The 20615-nt window shown below is 40.6% G+C and overlaps 1 protein-coding gene across 5 annotated transcripts in view; it reads left to right on the forward strand.

The window, feature by feature from the left end:
* Positions 1–20615, forward strand: part of tmem117 (transmembrane protein 117) — a 411893-nt gene that overhangs the window by 248877 nt on the left and 142401 nt on the right. The window lies entirely within an intron of this gene.

Here is a 20615-nt window from a genome sequence, read left to right on the forward strand (position 1 = left end):
TTTTGGGCTGTAAGCATTCCTGATCAATGCAATGATCACAAATCCCGAATAAGCCATTAGTTTATGATTTTTGAAAACTCTTCTTCAAAATGGCTGAAACATTCAGTTGCAGAGGGGACACATTGACTGGGAGTCAATACCTTTCTCTGCATCTGGATGCTTGACTTCCTGACCAACAAATTATAATCAGTAAGGAAAGGCAACAACATCTTTACCATAATTATTCTCGACACTGGTGCTGCACAAGGCTGCATCCTCAGCCCTCCTACTCTGCTGCTTTGCACTTATGACTGTGAAGCCAAATTCTGCTCTAATTCCATCTACAAGTTTCCAGATGATACCACTGCAGTGGGCTTCAAATAATGATGTGTCAGAGTATAGAAAAGGGATGGAGAGTTCAGTGACATGGTGTCAAGGAGTTCCTCCAGCACTTTGTGTATGTTACTCAAGCTTTTCACTGTATCTTCTTACATATGACAATAGTAAACCAGCAACAGTACCAATACTTGCAGGTGAACCAGAGCCTTTTTGATTAACCATTCATGACATTGCAACCAATGTAATTGATGATATGGGAACTAGATCATACTGTCAAAAAAGCGCTGCTAGTAAAGTACAACTTTCTGTCATTAAAAGATTGCTTAGTCCTAGCAGCTCAATATTGCCCCCAGAATGTTCCGCAAACCAATTGCAGACAGAATAGCAAACAGGCAAAATATGGTGACCATTTGTCATGCTGTAAATACCACTAAAAGCAGTTGGGAAGCCTAGTTTTTGCAGAGGTGAAGTACAGCTGGGCTGTGGGACTTGGATCCAATACATAAACAGAACCTCAGAAACCCAAATGAATCAATCCTCTTATACACCTGTCCATTCACCTCCTCCCTCACCTCCATTCAGGGCCCTAAACTGTCCTTCCAGATGAGGCAACACTTCGCCTGCAAATCTGTTAGAGTTATTTACTATATCCAGTGCCCCCAATGTGGCCTCTTCTACATTGGTGAGAGCAGATGTAGATTGGGGGACTGCTTTGTCCAGCACCTTTGCTCCATCCGCAAAATGCAGGACCTCCCTGTGGCCAACCATTTCAATTCCAATACCCATTCCCATTCTGATTATTGGTCCATGGCCTCTTCTACTGACATGATGAGGCCACTTGCAGGGTGAAGGAGGAACACCGCATATTTCATCTTGGTGGCCTCCAACCTGATGGCATGAACATTGATTTCTTCCTGTATTTTTTTCCCTCATCCTCTCCTTCTATTCTCTACTCTGGCCCTTTACCTCTTCTCCTCACATGCCTATCTCCTCTCCCTCCTCCTCCCCTTTCTCCCATGGTTCACTGTCCTCTCATATCATATTCCTGTCTGTCCAGCTTTTTACCTCTTCCAGCTATTACCTCTCAACTTATTTTATCTCCTTCACCCACCCACCGGCCTTCACCTATCACATTCTAGCTTGTACTCCTTCTGCTTCCCTTCCTCCCATCTTCTTATTCTGGCTTCTTCCCCTTCCTTTCCAGTCCTGATGAAGGGTCTCAGCCCAAAACGTCGACTGTTGATTCTCTTTATAGATGCTGCTCGACCTGTTGAGCTCCTGCAGCTCTGTTTGTGTGTGTGTGTGTGTGTGTGTGTATTAATTGAGTTAATTGAAATGCTGCTTTGATACTATTGAAATGTTTCTGTAATTTTATACATGGTTTTTCAAGTTTACATGTTTTAATATTCTGATTAATTGTTAATCATTTTTAATTGTGTCTGAATGCTTCTAAATATCAGAAACTTTCAAGACAATTCATGCTCAAACTGCTAGCTGAAGATGTGGCTTTGTCCCGTCAATGTATTTTTCAGTATATCTGTGGATAGAGCTTGGTTTAGTGTTAATGTTATTTGTTTTACATCCAACAAAGTCTAGCAGTATGTGTAATCTGACCAGTGATATTTGGGGTGGTTTTTATCTTTGGGTAACTGCGCAAAGTGGGGATTTTGATGGCTAGTTGAAAATGAACCATAAATGAGAAATTCGGGCTGATAAAATCAATGGTGAAGTTTACAGGTTTTAAACCCTCTGTGCTGTAAATCTAGTATGGCTGTAAGGAACCACTATTAGAAAGAATCATTACTGGATGGGAGAGAAATATTGCAGTCATATCTTGTGAATTTAATTTCAAATTCAATAAACTTGCAATGAAGCACAAGATAAGCCATTTCTAATTCCATATAATCCGATAATGTTGTTCATTAAATCCCTTGCTTCCTAGCACGGCTTCAGGTCATCAATAAAATTATAGCCTTGAAGCCAAGTTTTAAAATGAACAGCAAGGCAGCAGTGCATGTCATTCAGCACACAAATGTCTAAGGTGTGGACATCCACTTACAGACACTAATTGGTGTCAGGCATCAGCGGCAGTGATGGCATTATTGGTTCAGCAGCCAATCGGAGCAAAGAATTCTCACTGAAATTGGAAAGTAAGGAGCAATTTTGAATATTTTCCAAAGTTTGAAATAACGTGTGTGTGTGTGTGTGTGTGTGTGTGTGTGTGTGTGTGTGTGTGTGTGTGTGTGTGTGTGTGTGTGTGTGTGTGTGTGTGTGTGTGTGTGTGTGTGTGTGTGTGTGTGTGTGTGTGTGTGTGTGTGTGTGTGTGTGTGTGTGTGTGTGTGTGTGATGTTAAACAAGTGTGGATGTTACTTGAAATGCCATCACATATTGACCATAACTAACTGCTCCTGAATTGAGGAGGCATTTAAATGTCATCCACTTTGGTAGGTCTAAACTTGTATACAGACCAGATTTGGTAGGATGTCTTTTGCTTTCCGTAACGGAGGTTAATGAATGCACTCAGCACACATTCAACGTTTTAGGAATCATGGCCTGCTGAGTTCCTCCAGCATTTTATGTGTGCTACTCAACATTTTAGAAGCAGCTTCTTCCCCTCCACCATCAGATTTCTGAACAGACCACGAACCCATGAACACTACCTCACCATTCCTTTTTGTACTTTATTCCTTTTGATTTTTATTGTGACTTTTAATAACACTTATAAATGTTTTGCCAGTAAACAATAAATTTTGTGACATTTGTCAGTGATGATAAACCTGTTTCTGATTCACAATATGGCCCAAGTTCCCTTCAGACTTCAAAAGAAACATTGTGTGGCCCTGATAAAGAAGTCAAGTCAGGGTTGTGAGGGTGACTTATGGCAGGAAGTGTCCAGATAACTTTTAAGATCATTCCAAATAACTTGGAAATGATTATTACCATGTTTCAATTACTTAAAACAAAATAATTTTAAAATTGCATTATTCTGGCAGAATTGAATTTCTAAAGACACTATTCAGGGCATTTAAAATGAGAATACTTAGCAAATTCTCATGGGATTCTCACCAGATTACTGATTTTTTTCATAACTGTAACAGAGAATCATTGACAGTAACTTCTGCATTTCACTCTGCATCTGAATGCTCTAAATGTGGCTGTCAATTTCAAGGCATAGTCATGGCAAACTGAAGATGAGCATTAATGCAACTGTAAAGCATGGGCAGTTTAGCCTGTTTTTATAACAGTGGTAGCTCTCCAACAAAAATAAGTGGGGGGGGGGCACAGCAGTGTAGTGCTTAGCATAACAATAATCAATAACACAGCAGCAGCAACCAAGGTTAATTTCTGCCAGTATCTGTAAGGAATTCTCCCTGTGACCGCGTGGGTTTCCTCCAGATGCTCTGGTTTCCTCCCACATTTCAAAGACCTGTGGCTAGCAGTTCAATTGATCACATGAGTGTAATTGGGTGGCACAGGCTCCTTGGGCTAGAAAGGCTGTTACCACACTGTATCCCTAAATAAGTTTAAAAATGATCATGCATGATATTTAACATGAATAACAATAAATGAAGCAATGCATTATGTTTGTAACTTTTTTCAGCATTGCAACCTAGCACTCCAGTTCTCCATGTACAATAGCTTAACTGCATTTAACTCTCTCCTATACATTTAAACAGAAATTGAGGCTCTCAGATTGTTTTGCTCATTATTTGATTTTAAGCTAAAATTGGAATACTACAGTATAACAATTCTGCACCTATAAATGGTATAATGATGCAAAAAAGTAAATCAAATTACTAAACTCTCAAATTAATTAAATTAAGAATACTTACGAGCCTTTCAATAGAATGGAGTTGGCCCTCTGTTGGTTGGGATCGACCACAGATGTTGCGTGCCAGCTGTCTACGCAAGTCAGGGCAGTGTGATATGGAGAGCAAACTGTCTCCTATGCAGCAAGCTCCTTCTCTCCCTGCAGCTGAGACCAGTACAGTTTGGCACCAGCAGCGTCGTAGGAGTTCCTAGTCAGCGTTGAACTCAATATAGGACTGCCTTAGGGGCTGCAGCTCTGGAATTTTCCTCGGAGTTTACTCCTGAAGCCTTGCGCATGAGTGGGTATGGCCGCACGGCAGTGGAGGTTTGAAATCAGAGTTTTCCTTCTCTTAGATGAGCTGCCAACCATGGCTGAGGAGCCTCCTCTGCCCTAACAGTCTTTTCCCAACAATATATGAACTAAATAAAAGCAATAATTTAGTTGACTGAAAGCTGAAGCATCAGATCAGCTGTTGAAACATCATGGGCTCCAAGTTATTAACTTAAGTAATAACAATGGATATCAAATTGTCCATTAAGTTTTACACATATTATGTTATTTTGATAAAAGCAATGTAGACCTTATAGAAGACTGTTTTAAGTAAATCAATAAATTACATGAATAAATTAATTATATAAATCATTTTTTTCTTCAGAGAAAAAAGATACAATCAGTGTGTAATACACGTTTGGGAATAGAACTTGTTCTCCCCAGACAAATGCAGTCAGAGACCTGCATTATAAAATGGCACGCAAAGTTTCCTACAAATTAAATGATGAATTAAAATAGCTGAAGGCAGCCTCTTTGTTAGGGGATAATGGCAAATGAGTGAACATTATGGTGATAAACCAGAAAGACCTAAAATTTAAATTAATTAACATTAAGCAATCAATAGGTAATTTGAACAAAAGTAATATATGAATAGATTCGGGCAAATTATAAAATAAATACTATTGGATTCTCAAATGGGAAAGGTGAAATTTAAACAGTGACGAATGAGAGGAAAATGAAAGTTGAATTAATTTGCACTAAATCCATTGCATTTTGACTGTGTTCTGAAATGAAACACTACGTTTATTTGCATTACCTAAACTTACGTTATTTAGCAAGGATGTGATTGCATTAAATTGGGGCATGCACTGTAAGCCAAGGGAAGATTTTATCCAGTGAACAAATTAACTAAGAGGAAATTAATATTTCCAAAGACTGAAAGCTCTCCGTGAAATTAATTTTCAACTTGAGTTGTGGCATTAAGAAAAGTGATATAATCCAAAATTATTACCGTATACAAGTTGAAATGCTTATAGTAATTCAGAAATAAAGAAATACTTTCTAGTTTACTATGCATAAATATTGTGAACAAAACCCTTGAATTGTCATTTGAGGGTAAAACTGCTGGAAATTATTGCCTTTCGATTTATTATACAATTCTCCATTATCCAAATAATTTTCACAATGGGCATTTATCATGTGGATTACAGAGAGAAATGCTTTTGAAAGTCATGGTTGTGTTAGATGCATTGAACTCTCCACTTATACAACTTCTGTACTTCCTCAAAGTTGGTAAGAATGCTATATCTTCATGAACTTGGAGATTTTGTGTAAGTATGAAAGTTGCTTCTCAGTTCTGAAACCTCCAATGTTTTTATAATAACTTAACAGATGATAAGTTAAAATACTTTTGTCCTACATGCACACACACATTTGCATGTCTGTGAGTGCCAACTTGTGCACATAGTATAAATGCTTTAGATGGCACAATTGTCTATCACCAATTAGACATATATTCAAAGGTATTAATATTTGTTAACAAAATATTAAAATCTGCAATATTTATATTAAAGTACATTGGGGTTAACAATGGGTTATCAGCAGCTGAGTCCATTCAGTTGATGATGGTATTGCACTTAAATTCTGAATAAATAGTTCTGGGTAGCAAAATACACAAAATGCTGGAGGAATTCAGCAGGCTAAGCAGCATCTATAGAAGGAAATTATAGTCAATGTTTCAGGCCAAGACCCTTTGTCAGGACTGGAAAGAAAGAAGGAGAAAGCAAGAAATGTTCTTTGCCCTCCCCTGCACACCTTAATCTGGCTTCTGATTTGCAGTCCCACTGAAGAGTGTTGGCCTAAAACATTGACGGTTTGTTTCTCTCCATAGCTGCTGCATGATCTGCTGTGCTCTTCTGGCATTTTGTGTGTGTTGCTTCAAATTTCCAGCATCCGCGGTCTCTCCTGTCTCTCTAGGTAGCAAAACACCTGGAAGGGAACCAAACATTTTGTTTATTTCCCCTGATATTGTTATTTCATTCTTGTTATTTATTGCTATTTATTTATATTTGGATTTGCAGTTTGTTGCCCATTGATCCTGTTTACAGTTATTGTTCTATAGATTTGCTAAGTATGTCAGCAGAAGAAGAATCCCAGGGTTGTATGTGGTGACATGTATGTAATCCTGTAATAAGAATTACTTTGAAGTTCAAACTTCTTATTCTGATTTAATTATTCCGGAACAAAGACAGAAAAATTATGGTCAGTAGCATCTGTGGGGAGTCAAGTAGCCAGAGCTAACTGGCAAATGCCAGCCAGTATGCATGGAATGCATTTCAGTTTGGCATTTAGAAGTGGAAGTCTTGGATTTAATGAGTTTCCAAATGTGAATCAGGTAAGGGCTTGCAGGCATGAACCTGACACATACAATGAAATGTATTAACATCCAGTACACCCAAGGATGTGCTGTGGACAGCTCAGAAGTGTTGCCACACATCCTAATGCGCGCGCACGCGCACACTCCCTCCCCCTCCCCCTTATCTCTCTCTTCCCCTCTCCTTCCCCCCTCTCTCTCTCTCTCCCCCTCTCCTTCCCCCCCTCTCTCTCTCTCCCCCTCTCCTTCCCCCCCTCTCTCTCTCTCCCCCTCTCCTTCCCCCCTCTCTCTCTCTCTTCCCCTCTCCTTCCCCCCTCTCTCTCTCTCTTCCCCTCTCCTTCCCCCCCCTCTCTCTCTCTCTTCCCCCCTTCTCTCTCATTGTGTCCTGGCCTCCAGTCCTTGTTCCCTGATTCTAAGACCCACAGACATCAGGCCTCCAACTTTGAACTTCACCACAGGGCTTGCCAATCATGGGTTTAATCTTTGGGCCTTGGCTCCCATAACTGCATGGACCTCTGACCCCAGTGAGCCAAGCCCTTGTGACTCCTTTGTGCCTAAATGACTTGAATATATAATATTATAATATGATACTAAAATGGATTTTCCAGCAATGAGTTTATTTATTTGTTAGATTTATTTAGATTTATTTATCACCTGTCCATTTAAACATACAGTGAAATGTATGTTTCTGTTAACAGCCAACACACCAAAGGATGTGCTGGGGCAGCCGGTAAATACCGTCACACATTTTGGCACCAAAATAAACAGGCACGAAGAAGGAGATAGCCTATCTATTTCAAATTGATCAGTTACTATCAGAAAATCTAGACTAGTGTATAATGGACCTTAAATTCACCTTTGCTATTCTCCCCGGAATGGGTTGGATGATCTATTCTTTGAACTGTTGGTTCATGCACGTGAAATATTTGTAATTTATCTGAGAAAGTTCAAGTTTAACTGTCATTCAACTATATACACGAAACCATCCAAACAAATAGCATTCCTCCGGGGCCAAGGTGCAAAACACAGTAGCAACAGTCACTCACAGTACACAGCTCGTATAGCACATACAGTTACAAAAAAGAATGATATAGTCCAAATCCCTGAGTGTCAAGTCCTGTAGATTGATGGTGTATGCGATATTGATTTGGAGCCACGCTTCTGCAAGAACAAGCACGCAGCAGTTCCTCGACATGCGCTAATGCAGCCTCAGAAGAACGCAATCCAGCTTGTCTGCCACCAAGCCAACACTGGAGAGCAGCACCGATGGGAAGAGCCAGCCCCCAACACAGCACAGAATCTAGTTCCGCGCTCTCCCACGCCACCTCTCAGTAGGCATCCTCGTGGCGTGAGGGTCTGGTCTGCACAACAATCAAGGCCCTGCAGATCTTCTGCCAGTGAACTGGACTTGCAGTTTTCTACATCTAACAAGGTCTTGGAATCACAAGGAAACCTCCAAGCCAGCCATTTGCAATGTTTGTTCGACCACACGTTGCCTCTGATGCCTTCCTCCTTGGGTGGCAATAGTAGGCTGCAACATGGTGCACATCAAGGCCAGCTCTACCACTATTGAGCAACTTGTTAGTGGAGTAGGCCTGCAATACTTAATGTTCTTAATATCCAGCAATGTCTTTGATCATGAAAAAACATGTAACGGATGAATAATTACACCGTTGCCTGGACCCAGGGAGGCTTCTGTTCCTATTTTACGGGAAATGGTATAGTGAAACAGAAAAATTAATATGGTAGAAATACTCTTGTGAGGAATCTTGTAAGATCAAACAAAAGTGATCATCTGATAGTCTAGATCAATAAGTGAGTAAGAGTTGCTGATTTAAGGATGTAAATATAGGAATTCAATCCATTTCCCCAGCAGAGGGATGAGTGACACTGTATTGAAACAACTGTGTGTCACTCTTCATGCTTGGAATTTTGAACTGCATCACAACCAAGAGGTAAATGTTGGTACATCAAATTCCTATATATGTACACATTTGGAATTATGTCCATTCCCTGAAAAATATATATCATTCTGTATGTCAAGGCTTCATGTCGAGTTTTAATGAAGACCATGAAAGTTACAATCAATGCTATATGCCATCCATTGGAATTTAAACTGCTGATACTTTATTGAGGTAAGATTGTGTTGATATAGAATTACAGAATATACAACACTAGAAATTGCAGAAATTGAGTAAAATCTGCAGGGATATCATGACCTGGAAGATGAAAGTGGGCGAATGGCATGGAGAAAGAATCAATAATATTGGCCTGCAACTGGCCTAAGGAATTCTGATCACAAACAAGAGAAAATCTGCAGATGCTGGAAGTCCGAGGAACACACACAAAATGTTGGAGGAACACAGCAGGCCAGGTAGCATCTATGGAAAAAAACACAGTCGGCCCAAAACGCTGACTGTGCTTTTTTTCCATAGATACTGCCTGGCCTGCTGAGTTCCTCCAGCATTTTGTGTGTTGCTCAGAGAATTCTAATGTCTATTTGCATCCTTGTAGTTTTCCTCGACATCGTCCATCAGTACTGTATTGACCTTAGTGAACAAATGTCAAATCCTTTATTGCGTTGAGCCATTCTCAAATTAAATAGCAGTGATCTGGTACAATAATGTATTAAGGTCATACAACATGATGCACTCGGTTCTCCAAGGCTTTATCTGCTTCTATGCAGATTTAACTTTTAACGGATTGATCATTTGTATCAAACAACCTCTCTGATATTTAGCCTTTACAAATCTCATTTCTTCAGATTTTAAGTATTGCAGGATATTTTAATAAAAGATTATTTTAAACAACTTCTTCCGGTCCTTTTATTTACCCCTAATACCACAATCCTTTCCTCTTCTTTATATTTGCTTTCTGTGCATGATTTGTCACTCAATTAAATATTCTAATCCACACTTCCACATTTAATTTTTGCTCGTCTGATAAATTATTTTTCAATCTGGAGAAGGTCCTGAGGAGTTTACAAGAATGATCCCAGAAATGAAAGGGCTAATACATAAGGCTAGGTGGTAGTGTGGAGATACGTCTCTACCAAAGAAGGTGTAAGGCACTCCTTCCCTCTAGTAGCCTTCAGGTCACCCTTGGTCACCTGCTTAGCCCCCCCTCAGATCATGGTTAACTGAAGCCATGGCAGCAGTGTGGTGAACTAGATATACCTGTCTGACTGCTCCTGTGGCTCCTCCCACAGACCCTGCTGACTGCTCCTGTGGCTCCTCCCACAGACCCTGCTGACTGCTCCTGTGGCTCCTCCCACAGACCCCTGTATAAAGGCGACTGAGGTCTGCTGCTCTCCCTCATTTTCCCAGGATGTAATGTTGTTCTTCCAGTCAATAAAAGCCGATATCTCACTTCCTAAGTCAGCGTGAGTTATTGATGGTGCATCAAGCAGGGAGTGGATGGTCGTATGAGCAGCTGGTAGATCACAAGTCCTGGTTATGTGACCACTGACCCCAGGCAGACAATCTCTGAAGAGTATTGATAATGGCTGTGGTCACCTGTCCTGTAAAGACGCTGCCCAGAAGAAGACAATGGCAGACCACTACTAAAGAAAAAATTGCCAAGAATGGTCACGGACAGATGGAAGACTAAGATTGCGTATGTCATACGGCATGGCACATAATGAACAAATGAACACATGGGTGATTGTCTTGGATGGTTCTCTTGTGATCACAAGACCCTGTTGGATAATGCAAACTGCCGCAGGCCTGTTTCCCTTGTTTGTTGGCAAGACTGCTAGCATGGGAGCTGTGAAGCCTCGGTTGTAGCGCAGTTTTGCCTGCTGCTCCAGTGCAGGTGTGGAGATTCAGGAGGTTTGTGCAGCGTGGCATCTGTGTTTGTTTGGGGGCTGGCTTCTGTCAGTATTGATTCGTGGAATAACAGGCTGGATCGTGTGCGTCTGTACACTGCTGGGAGACTGTACCATCAATTTGTGGGACATGTTGCTCAGAGTCTTGGACTATATGTGTGTTTTTTTTAACGTGACTGTTTTATTTGCTCTCTTATTTTGAATGTGCTGTGTATGTTTTGCATCTTGGCCCCAGAGGAATGCTAATTCGTTTGGCTACATCCATATATAGTTGAATCATAATTAGGGTTAATTTGATTTGATAAGGTGTGTATGATGCCTCGGGGCCTTTACTCACTGTAGTTTTGAAGAATGAAGGGGGATCATTGAAAGGCCTAGATAAGAGTGGATGCTTTCTAAAGCGGGGGAGTCTAGGACCAGAGGGCACAGCCTTGGAATAGGAGGGTGTCCCTTTAGAACAGAGATGAGGAGGAGTTTCTGTAGCTTGAGGGTGGTGGATCTGTGAGATTCTCTACAGAGAGTGCAGAGTGGCCATTTTCAAATCACTGCCAGTTCCACTGTAAGAGTTCATAGAAACTCAATGAACAGGTGTAAGTGCAGAGAATAGCTGGCAGTTTTATTTACTGTTTATGACAAAATTGAGACCATCAATCACAGAAGATTTTTGACCTTTCTTATATGTGAGTTACTTCTAAATATAGACACTCACACGAACACAAACAAGTATAGATGAACAAAGTGGTTAAACAAGGTTTGTATTGAACCTCTGAAATTTCTATTAACATGAAGAACTGCAGAGTGAGAATTCCATCAAATTCTATCAAGGCATGTTTCTTATCCTGCTTGACATTGTTACTGTAGATCAACAAATGATGTAATAAACAGATGTCAAAGCTACGAGGGGCTTTTATTTGCTCAGGAAGAATAACGGCTTTTATACTATTTAGGTGCTTTTCCAACCACAGCACCACTAAAATCGATAAGAGAAACCTATTGGAACTGATAAAGACTAACTATAGGCTAATATTAGTACATAAGTTACAGAGGAAGAGAAACACGGTGCGACTGCTCTCAGAGAACCGTGTTCTTTGACAGGAGTTCAACATCCTGTTGTTCTGATCTTGTTCATTTGTCAAAACGGAGATGAAATTCAATCTGCTGGGAATTTGGACCCTTCGAAAGTAAAAGACATTCTGACATGACTTGGCAAGCTGTTTGACAGGTCTGCACAAAACATTTATTTGGTATGCTCAGCACCATGTGGGGAAAATATTGCTGAAGCTGACTTCAACTAGATGAGTTCTTTGGAATAATGTGTTGCATTTGTTGATTTTCAACCACATACTTGCATTAGCTTCACAATGATTCAGAGGATTAAGGAGATGGGAAAACTGAAGTATGGGTCAACCAGTGCAGTCCAAAACAGTAGTGTATGCAACTGGTCAATAATTGAATGAAATACCTCAATGCAAGCAACAGTTGATCAGCCTGCTTACTCCTTTCGTTCCAAGAATAGGAAATTTGCAAATCCCTCTGCCTTGTAATGATATAATGGAAGGAGACCATGTGTGCCAGCTGGTGGCATAGTGGCATCAGTGCCGGACTTTGGAGCGAAGGCTCCTGAATTTAAATCCAGCTGGCTCCAAAAAGCCTGGAGAGGGATGGGCTGCACCAGGTTTCAGATGCCCAAGACACGCCGTACCATGAGCAATCACCAAAAAGATCAGTGCAAAAAGCCTGTCATGATGGCACCCCGACGACTCCACCAGGAGTTAAGGGTGCACACACACACATCTACTTCTTGGGCAGTTTTTCAAGATTGAAGTAACTTCCATTTTGTGTTTGTAGCTTCTGAAGTGCTTAATGAAGTGCTCATGAAGGAATGGCAGTCAATTCCACAGATAGAGCAGGTAATGGTTGATGGGGCAAGTGGACAGGGAGTTTGAGGTGAAGTCAGGACTTCTGGCTCACAATGACATTGCCAAACATCGAGTAATCTGGATTCTAGATTTTTGGTGTGTATTTCTGGATTCTGGTTATGTATTTGCAGATTCTTATTGTGTATTTGTCGATTCTGGGTTTATGTTTCTGTTTCTTGGTTGTGTATTTCTGGATTCTGGTTACTCTTTTTTTGCTGTTTTTGACTGGTTTGATCGCAGTGATCAATGAACACTGGAGCGCTTCAACAAAGAATGGCTCTGCATGGAGTCTGCAGTGAGCTAGCAGCATGGTACTGAACTGAATACTACTGGACTGACTCCTGGTTTGATATTTGATAAACTGTGTTTGTTCTTTTTTTTTTGCCATTTGCACAACTTGCTCTTTATTCATGATATTTTCTTGAAAGCGTTCCATGGTGTACTTTCTTTTCGTGGCTGTATGTGAGTGGACTAATTTCAGAGTTGTATTCTGTGTACATACTTTGATAATAAATGGACTTTGAGAACTTTGAATTATCTATACTAATCTCATTAACCAACACTTGATCTGAAGATTTTTTGATGCCGTTGCTGTTGAAATGCTTTTTTAATGTTGTGGGAGTACCCATGTTCATCACCTTCTCAGAGCAATGCATTGCAAATTTTTCTTCAGACCCCACTAAACACCATTTGTCCAGATTTAGATATTTCTTCTTGGGGATTTGTTTCCTGCTTTTTACCCCAAATAAGCCCCACAATTTTGTAAAGTTCTATTAGGTCTTGCTTCAGCATCTTGCACTCCTTTAAAAAAATAAGCACAGCCTATCCAGCCCCTCTTCAGAAATGCATGATAGTGATTCTCCTTTTGTAGCCTCTTTAATGTAAACAGGTCCTTCTTATCATGTGGCAATCAGAACTGTATTCGGTATACCAGCTAACCAAAAAGTTGTATCATTACAACTCCTGCTGCTTCAACTATAGGAGGCACGTGTCCCATATGTCTTCTTCATCACTTTATGAATCTTTCTTGCCTTCTTTAGGGATCTTTAGATGTATGCATCAAGATCCCGCCATTCCTCCATGCTCCCTAGTCCTACCATTCATTGTGTATTTAGAGTCATAGAGAAGTACAGCACAGAAACAGGCCCTTCCACTCATCTAGTCCACAGTGAACCATTTAATCTTCCTACTCTTGTTGACTTACACCAAGACCCTGGCCATCCTTACCCCTACCATCCATATACCTATCCAAACTTCTCTTACATGTTGAAATTAAGCTTGCATGCACCATTTGCGCTGGCAGCTTGTTCCACACTCTCATGACCCTCTGAATGGAGAAGTTTCCCCTAATATGCCCCTTAAACTTTTCACCTTTCACCCTTAACCCATGACCTCTGGTTGTAGTCCCACCCAACCTCTGTGGAGAAAGCCTACTTGCATTTACCCTATCTATACCCCTCATAATTTTGTATAGTTCAATCAAATCTCCCCTCAGTCTTCTATGTTCAAAGGAATACAGTCTACAGTCTTAGCCTATTCAATCTTTCTTTATAACTCAGGTCCTCCAGATCCAGCCACATCCTTGTAAATTTGCTCTGTACTCTTGCAATCTTAATTACATCTTTCCTGTCATATTTATTTATTTATATTTATATTTCATACATTTCTTACACCTTCCAGAATAAATCACCTTGCATTTATCAAGATTAAACTCCTACTGCCATTGTTTTGGCCATCTTACCAACTGATCAATATCAGACTGTAGCTATGACCATGCTCCAACCAATATGACTGATTTTTCATGTCATCTGAAAATCGGCAGATCTGCCAATTGTACCTCTATGTCCAGATCATGAAGGTAATGTAACAAACAGTATGGATCCTAGCACTGAAACCTGTGCTACCTCACTAGTCACAGGCTTCTAACTGCAACAACATTAAGGAAAATATTGCTCTCCACCTCCTTTAATCAAGCCAGGTTTGGATTCCATTTGCCAATTTGCTCTGGATCTCGTGGGCTGTAATGTTTAGCCAGTATTTTTGGGATCTGGACAAAGACCACATTGAAGTGTAGCTCACACCAACATCATTGTCCTTGTCAATATATTTTGTTACCTGTGAGAAAAATAGTATCAAATTAGTCAGAAAGGATCTTCGACCAATGAAACTATTCTGCCTCTCTTTGATTAATCTGTCTTTCTGAGAGTAGATTGATTGCAATTCCCAATTTCTTTTTTGATTACTTCTCGACCAATTATATGATTATACCTCTACCAATTATAGACCCACAGGCCTGTAATTACCTGGTTTACTGTACTGACTTTCTTTAATATAGATACTACATTTGCTGTTCTTCAGTTACTGACACCTTACCTATGACCAACAAAGAATTATCAGCCCCTGTGAGCCCAGCATTCTCCTCTCTTAACTACTATAGTTGTCAGGCCACTCACACTTGGAATCTGTTGACATTAAAGTTCACTAAGATATCTAATACCTCCTTCTTAATTATAGTATTTTCCAGAGATTTGTCATCCTCTCCCAGAATTCTCCAACCACAATGCCCTTCACCTTAGTCAATACAAATGGGAAGTATTTGTTTACCTACATTCTCAGGATCCATGACATTTTGGTCTCTTAAGGGGCTTCAGCCTTTTTCTGGTTGCATAATATTTTTATGCATATTATACATTATGAGTCTTGAGGGACATGGTCTCAAGATTCGGGGGAGTAGATTTAGGATGCAGATGAGGAGGAACTGTTTTTCCAGAGGGTGGTGAATCTGTGGAGTTCTCTAACCAAGGAAGCAGTGAAGGCTACATCAGTGAATATATTTAAGACAAGGTTAGATTTTTGCATAGTAGGGGAATTAAAGGTTATGGGAAAAGGCAGGTAGGTGGTGATGAATCTATTGTCAGCCATGATCTTATTGAGTGGCGGAGCAGGCTCGATGGGGCCAGATGGCCGACTCCTGCTCCTATTTCTTATGTTCTTATGTTTAATAGGAGGCTTTGGGATTTCCTTAATCTTGTCTTCCAGTGATATTTCATGTTCCCCTTTAGGCCTTATAATTTTGCATTTTAAGCATGGCCCAATATGCTTTCACTCTTGAATTGCCTTCCCATTTATCAGTTCTCCATTTTTTAAAGGCTGACCGGAGTACATAGGCAGCTGTGGGGTTTAGTCAAGTGTATTCCAGGGCACAGACACATTTGGAGGTCTTCAAAGTGTTCTTTCCAGTGAACATGATTGCTCATTATTTCCTGGTGAATTTACTCCTGACCTTGCCTCTCAGTGATATGGGGCCTGTGCAGTAGAGCTATGTAAGACTTTAATGGGGTTGAAATACTCACACATGTCATGGCCATTGGTTAGTTGTTGAGCCTCCTGCCCCCACTCTGTAAACCATCTGTTCTTTAGGTCTCATTCTCCTCTGCCTTCAGGCACCTATACAGCTGTTACTTTGGGAAAAAAAAGAGGAGCTTCCAATCTAGGAACACCTTACGTTGTTATTAATTAAATCCTGGTCAGGCTCATCAGACTAATTCTGGTGCCTTGAGTTGGAAAAGACATGGCTTTCTTCACCGGTGCCAAAAATTATGGACACTAGGACAGCCACTAAATTGTGGAGGTATTAACAGGTAGTTTATTCAGCAATTTCTGAAAAGAAACAGTTCTGGGGGATCCTTGAGCTTTGAGATTGATTTCCTTGTGGTAATTGTTCAGTTGAAACTGAAGTTTTGATGCCAGGCTGACAGAGATTATAGAGATAGAGTAGGTACTGGTCAGTCCAGCAGTCAGCTATAGCTGTGATGTGAACAGCTTTGTCCTTGGATGATGATACAATTCCACAGGAATCCACATGTAGATGAAGGGTCTCAGCCTAAAACATCAGCACTTTATTCCTTTCCACAAATGCTGTGCACATCTTATGAAGCAAGATATTTGATATGATGATGTCTAGGGGTAAAATGATAGATGGAGTTTAACCTGACCAAATGTGAAGTGTTGCATCTTGGGAGGTCAAATGTAAAGAGACAGAACACTGTTAGGGGCAAGACCGTTCAGAGTATTGATGAGAAGAGGGACCTTGGGGTCAAAGTACATAGCTCTCTGAATGTGGCTGCACAGGTTGGTAGGATGTTTAAGAAGGTTTATAGCATGCTTGCCCTTTATTAGATGAGGTATTGAGTTCAAAGGTCATGAAGGTATGTTCTAGTTTTATAAAACTTCAGTTTGACCACATTTAGAGTGTTGCATACAGTTCTAGTCACCCCGTTATAGGAAGGATGTTGAGGCTTTGGAAAGGATGCAGAAGAGGTTTATCAGGATGCTGCCTGGATTAGAGGGCACGAGAGGTTGGACAAACTTGGGTTGTTTTCTCTGGAGTGGCGGAGGCTGAGCGGAGATCTGATGGAGGTTTATAAGATTGAGAGGCATGGGTAGAATGGACAGACTGTTTCTTTTTCTCAGAGTATAAATGTCTAATACTGGAGGGCATGCACTTAAGGTGAGAGAGAGGGTAATTCCAAAGGAGATGTGAGGAGCAAGTTTTTACATAGAGAGTGGTGGGTGCCTGGAATGTGCTGCTGGAGGAGGTGGTAGAGGCAGGTCCATTAGGGACTTTTAAGGGACATTTAGATAGTCACATGAATGTGAGGAAACTGGAAGGATATGGGCATTGTGTAGGCATGAGGGGTTGATTTAGTTGGCCATTTGATTACTAATTTAATTGGCTCAGCACAACATTTTAGCATGCAGGGCCTGTCACTCTGCCGTACTGGTCTAGGTTCTGTGCTCCAAGAGAGTGCGATTTAGCATTCAGTTGCTTTAACTTTAACAGTGTATTCAAAGCTAGATTGGATGAAACTTGTGAAAAGAATGGAATTTATACATGATAGAATCTGACCATGTTGGCTTTACTTTCTTTCATATTAATATTTTAATGAATGGCTTGAGATTATTAACATTTTTGACATTCTGCATGATTCCTCTGGGTGAATAGTCCTTTTTCACACTAATTGACCAATAGTTTTGAATTAGAACATACGGTCATAGAGAGATACCACACGAACACAGGCTGTTCCACCCACGCTGACTGTTAACATGCATTTACACTAATGCCATTTCATTTATTCTTCTCACATTCTCCTTAACTCTCTCCAGATTCTACCTCACACCTACACAGTAGGTGCAATTTAGAGTGGCCAATTAACCTATAAATCTGCACATCTTTGGGATGTGGGAGGGAGCACCCTGCAGAAATTATGGTTGTGGTCACAGGGCAAATGTGTTAAACTTGACACAGACTGCATCAGAGGACGGGATTGAACCTGGGTCTCTGGATCTGTGAGGCAGTGACTCTATTGGCAATGCCACCCTATAAATTCCCTCACTTCACTAATATGGAAAAAATGTTCAAAGCTCAAACTAAATTTAATATCAAAGTACGGGCGGCACAGTAGCATTATGGTTAGCACAACACTCTGCAGTACAGGCGACCTGGGTTCAATTCCCACATCTGCCTGTAAAGAGTTTGTACGTTCTCCCTGTGACCACGTGGGCTTCCTCCAGGTGCTCCGGTTTCCTCCCACAGTCTAAAGAGGTACCAGTTGGCAAGTTAATTGGTCATTATAAATTGTCCTGTGATTAGGCCAGTGTTACATCAGGGATTGCTGGGTGGCGTGGCTCAAAGATCCATGCTGTATCTCAATAAATTAATACACCATATGTTGCCATCTACTATCCTGAGATTTATTTTCTTGTGGGCATTCACAGTAGATACAAAGAAGCACAATAGAATCAATGAAAAACTGCAAAGATTGACAATGTGCAAAAAAAGACAAAATGTAAATAAAGTAATAATAAATGAATAATATTGAGAACATGAGTTAGAGTCCTTGAAAGTGATTCCATAGGTTGTGGAGTAAGTTCAGTGTTGAAGTGAGTGAAATTATCCACACTGGTTCAGGATACTGATTATTGAAGGGCAATAACTATTTCTGAACCTGGTGGTGTGGGACCAAAGGCTCCTGTACCTCCTGTTCAATGGTAGTAGCAAGAGGAGAGCATGGCTTGGATGCTGGGAGTCCTTGATAATGGATGCTGCTTTCTTGTGACAACGCTCCTGTAGATGTGCTCAATGGTGGATAGTGAATAAAGGTTGGGATTGTATGGGAGAAGCAGCTTTCGAACATGTCACAGTTGTAGAATCCATACTCTTGCTATTGAGGATTGACAACAAAAGTATTAATTCAATGAGTAGTTGTACTTTGTGATCCAATTATGTCATTAAGTGCTGAAAGTGTAGTTCTCCAGATATTAGGTTACAGTTAATAGTGATTTATTTTTGGGATCACCTGCTGGCCTTTGATATTAATTTATACGTCATACATCTCAGACTCCTAGGATTAGATTGATTTTAAAGGATAGAAATTACTTGCTATCCATATTTAATTAAGGAAATATACTTGAGCTATAAAGTATATTAACTTATTAACTGGTCCCTTAATTATGTCTTATGGCCTATGGTCTCAATAAACTTCTATAGATGTGTAGTGGAGCGTGTATTGACAGGCTGCATCACGGCCTGGTATAGAAACGCCAATGCCTTTGAATGGAAAATCATACAAAAGGTAGTAACTTCGGCCCAGTACGTGATGGGTAAAGCCCTCCTAACCATGAGTGCATATACATGCTGTTATAGGAAAGCAGCATTCATTAGCAGGAATCCCCAACACCCAGGTTGTACTCTCTTCAGGTAGAAGGTGCAAGAGCCTCAGGTCTCACAACACCAGGTTCAAGAACAGTTACTACCCCAACTATCAAGCTCTTGAATAAAAAGGGATAACTACACTCAACTTCACTTGTCCCATCATTAAAATATTTCCACAACTAATGATATCATTTAAGGATATCATTTAAAGTCATTTAGGTACATAAGTCACCCGGACCAGAGGAACTGCACCCTAGGATTCTGAAAGAGGTAGTGTTAGAGATTGTGGAGGCATTAGAAATGATCTCTCAAAAATTATTGGACACTGGCATGGTGCCAGAGGACTGGAAGATTGCAAATGTGACTCCACTCTTTAGGAAAGGAGGAAGGCAGCAGAAAGGAAATCATAGACCAGTTAGCCTGACCTCAGTGGTTCAGAAGATGGTAGTCAATTGTTAAGGGTGAGGTGATGGAATACTTGGTGACACAGGACAAGATAGTACAAAGTCAGTGTAGTTTCTTTAAAGGAAAATCCTGCTTGTTGAACCTGTTGGAATTATTTGAGGGGATTATAAATTGGATAGATAAAGGGGATGCAGTGGATGTTGTATACTTGGACTTTCAGAAGGCCTTTGACAAGATACCACACATGAGGCTGCTTACCAAGTTGAGAGCCCATGGTATTACAGGAAAGTTACTAATATGGTTAGATAATTGGCTGATTGGTAGGAGGCAGTGAGTGGGAATAAAAGGATCCTTTTCTGGTTAGCTGCCATTGACTAGTGGTGTTCCGCAGGGGTCGATGTTGGGACCACTTTTTTTTAATGTTGTATGTAAATGATTTGGATGATGGAATAGATGGCTTTGTTGCCAAGTTAGATGATATGAAGATTGGTGGAGGGGCAGGTAGCTTTGAGGAAACGGGTAGCACACAGAAGGACTTACACAGATTAGGAGAATGAAACACAATGTTGGAAAGTGCATTGTCATGCACTTTGGTAGTAGATATAAATGTGCAGACTATTTTCTAAATGGGGAGAAAATCCAGGAATCTGAGATGCAGAGGGACTTTGGAGTCCTTGTGCAGAACACCCTGAAGGTTAACTTGCAGGCTGAGTCTGTGGTGAGGAAGGCAAACGCCATGTTAGCATTAATTTCAAGAGGTCTAGAAGACAAGAGCAAGGAGGTGATGCTGAGGCTTTATAAGGTACTGGTGAGGCCTCACCTTGAGTATTGTGAACAGTTTTGGGCCCCTCATCTTAGAAAGGATGTGCTGGCATTGGAGAGGGTCCAGAGGAGGTTCACAAGGATGTTTCCAGGAATGAAAAGGTTATCATATGAGGAACGTTTGATGGCTCTGGGTCTGTACTCACTGGAATTCA

Source organism: Hemitrygon akajei, chromosome 10, assembly GCF_048418815.1.
Source record: "Hemitrygon akajei chromosome 10, sHemAka1.3, whole genome shotgun sequence".
NCBI lineage: Eukaryota > Metazoa > Chordata > Chondrichthyes > Myliobatiformes > Dasyatidae > Hemitrygon > Hemitrygon akajei.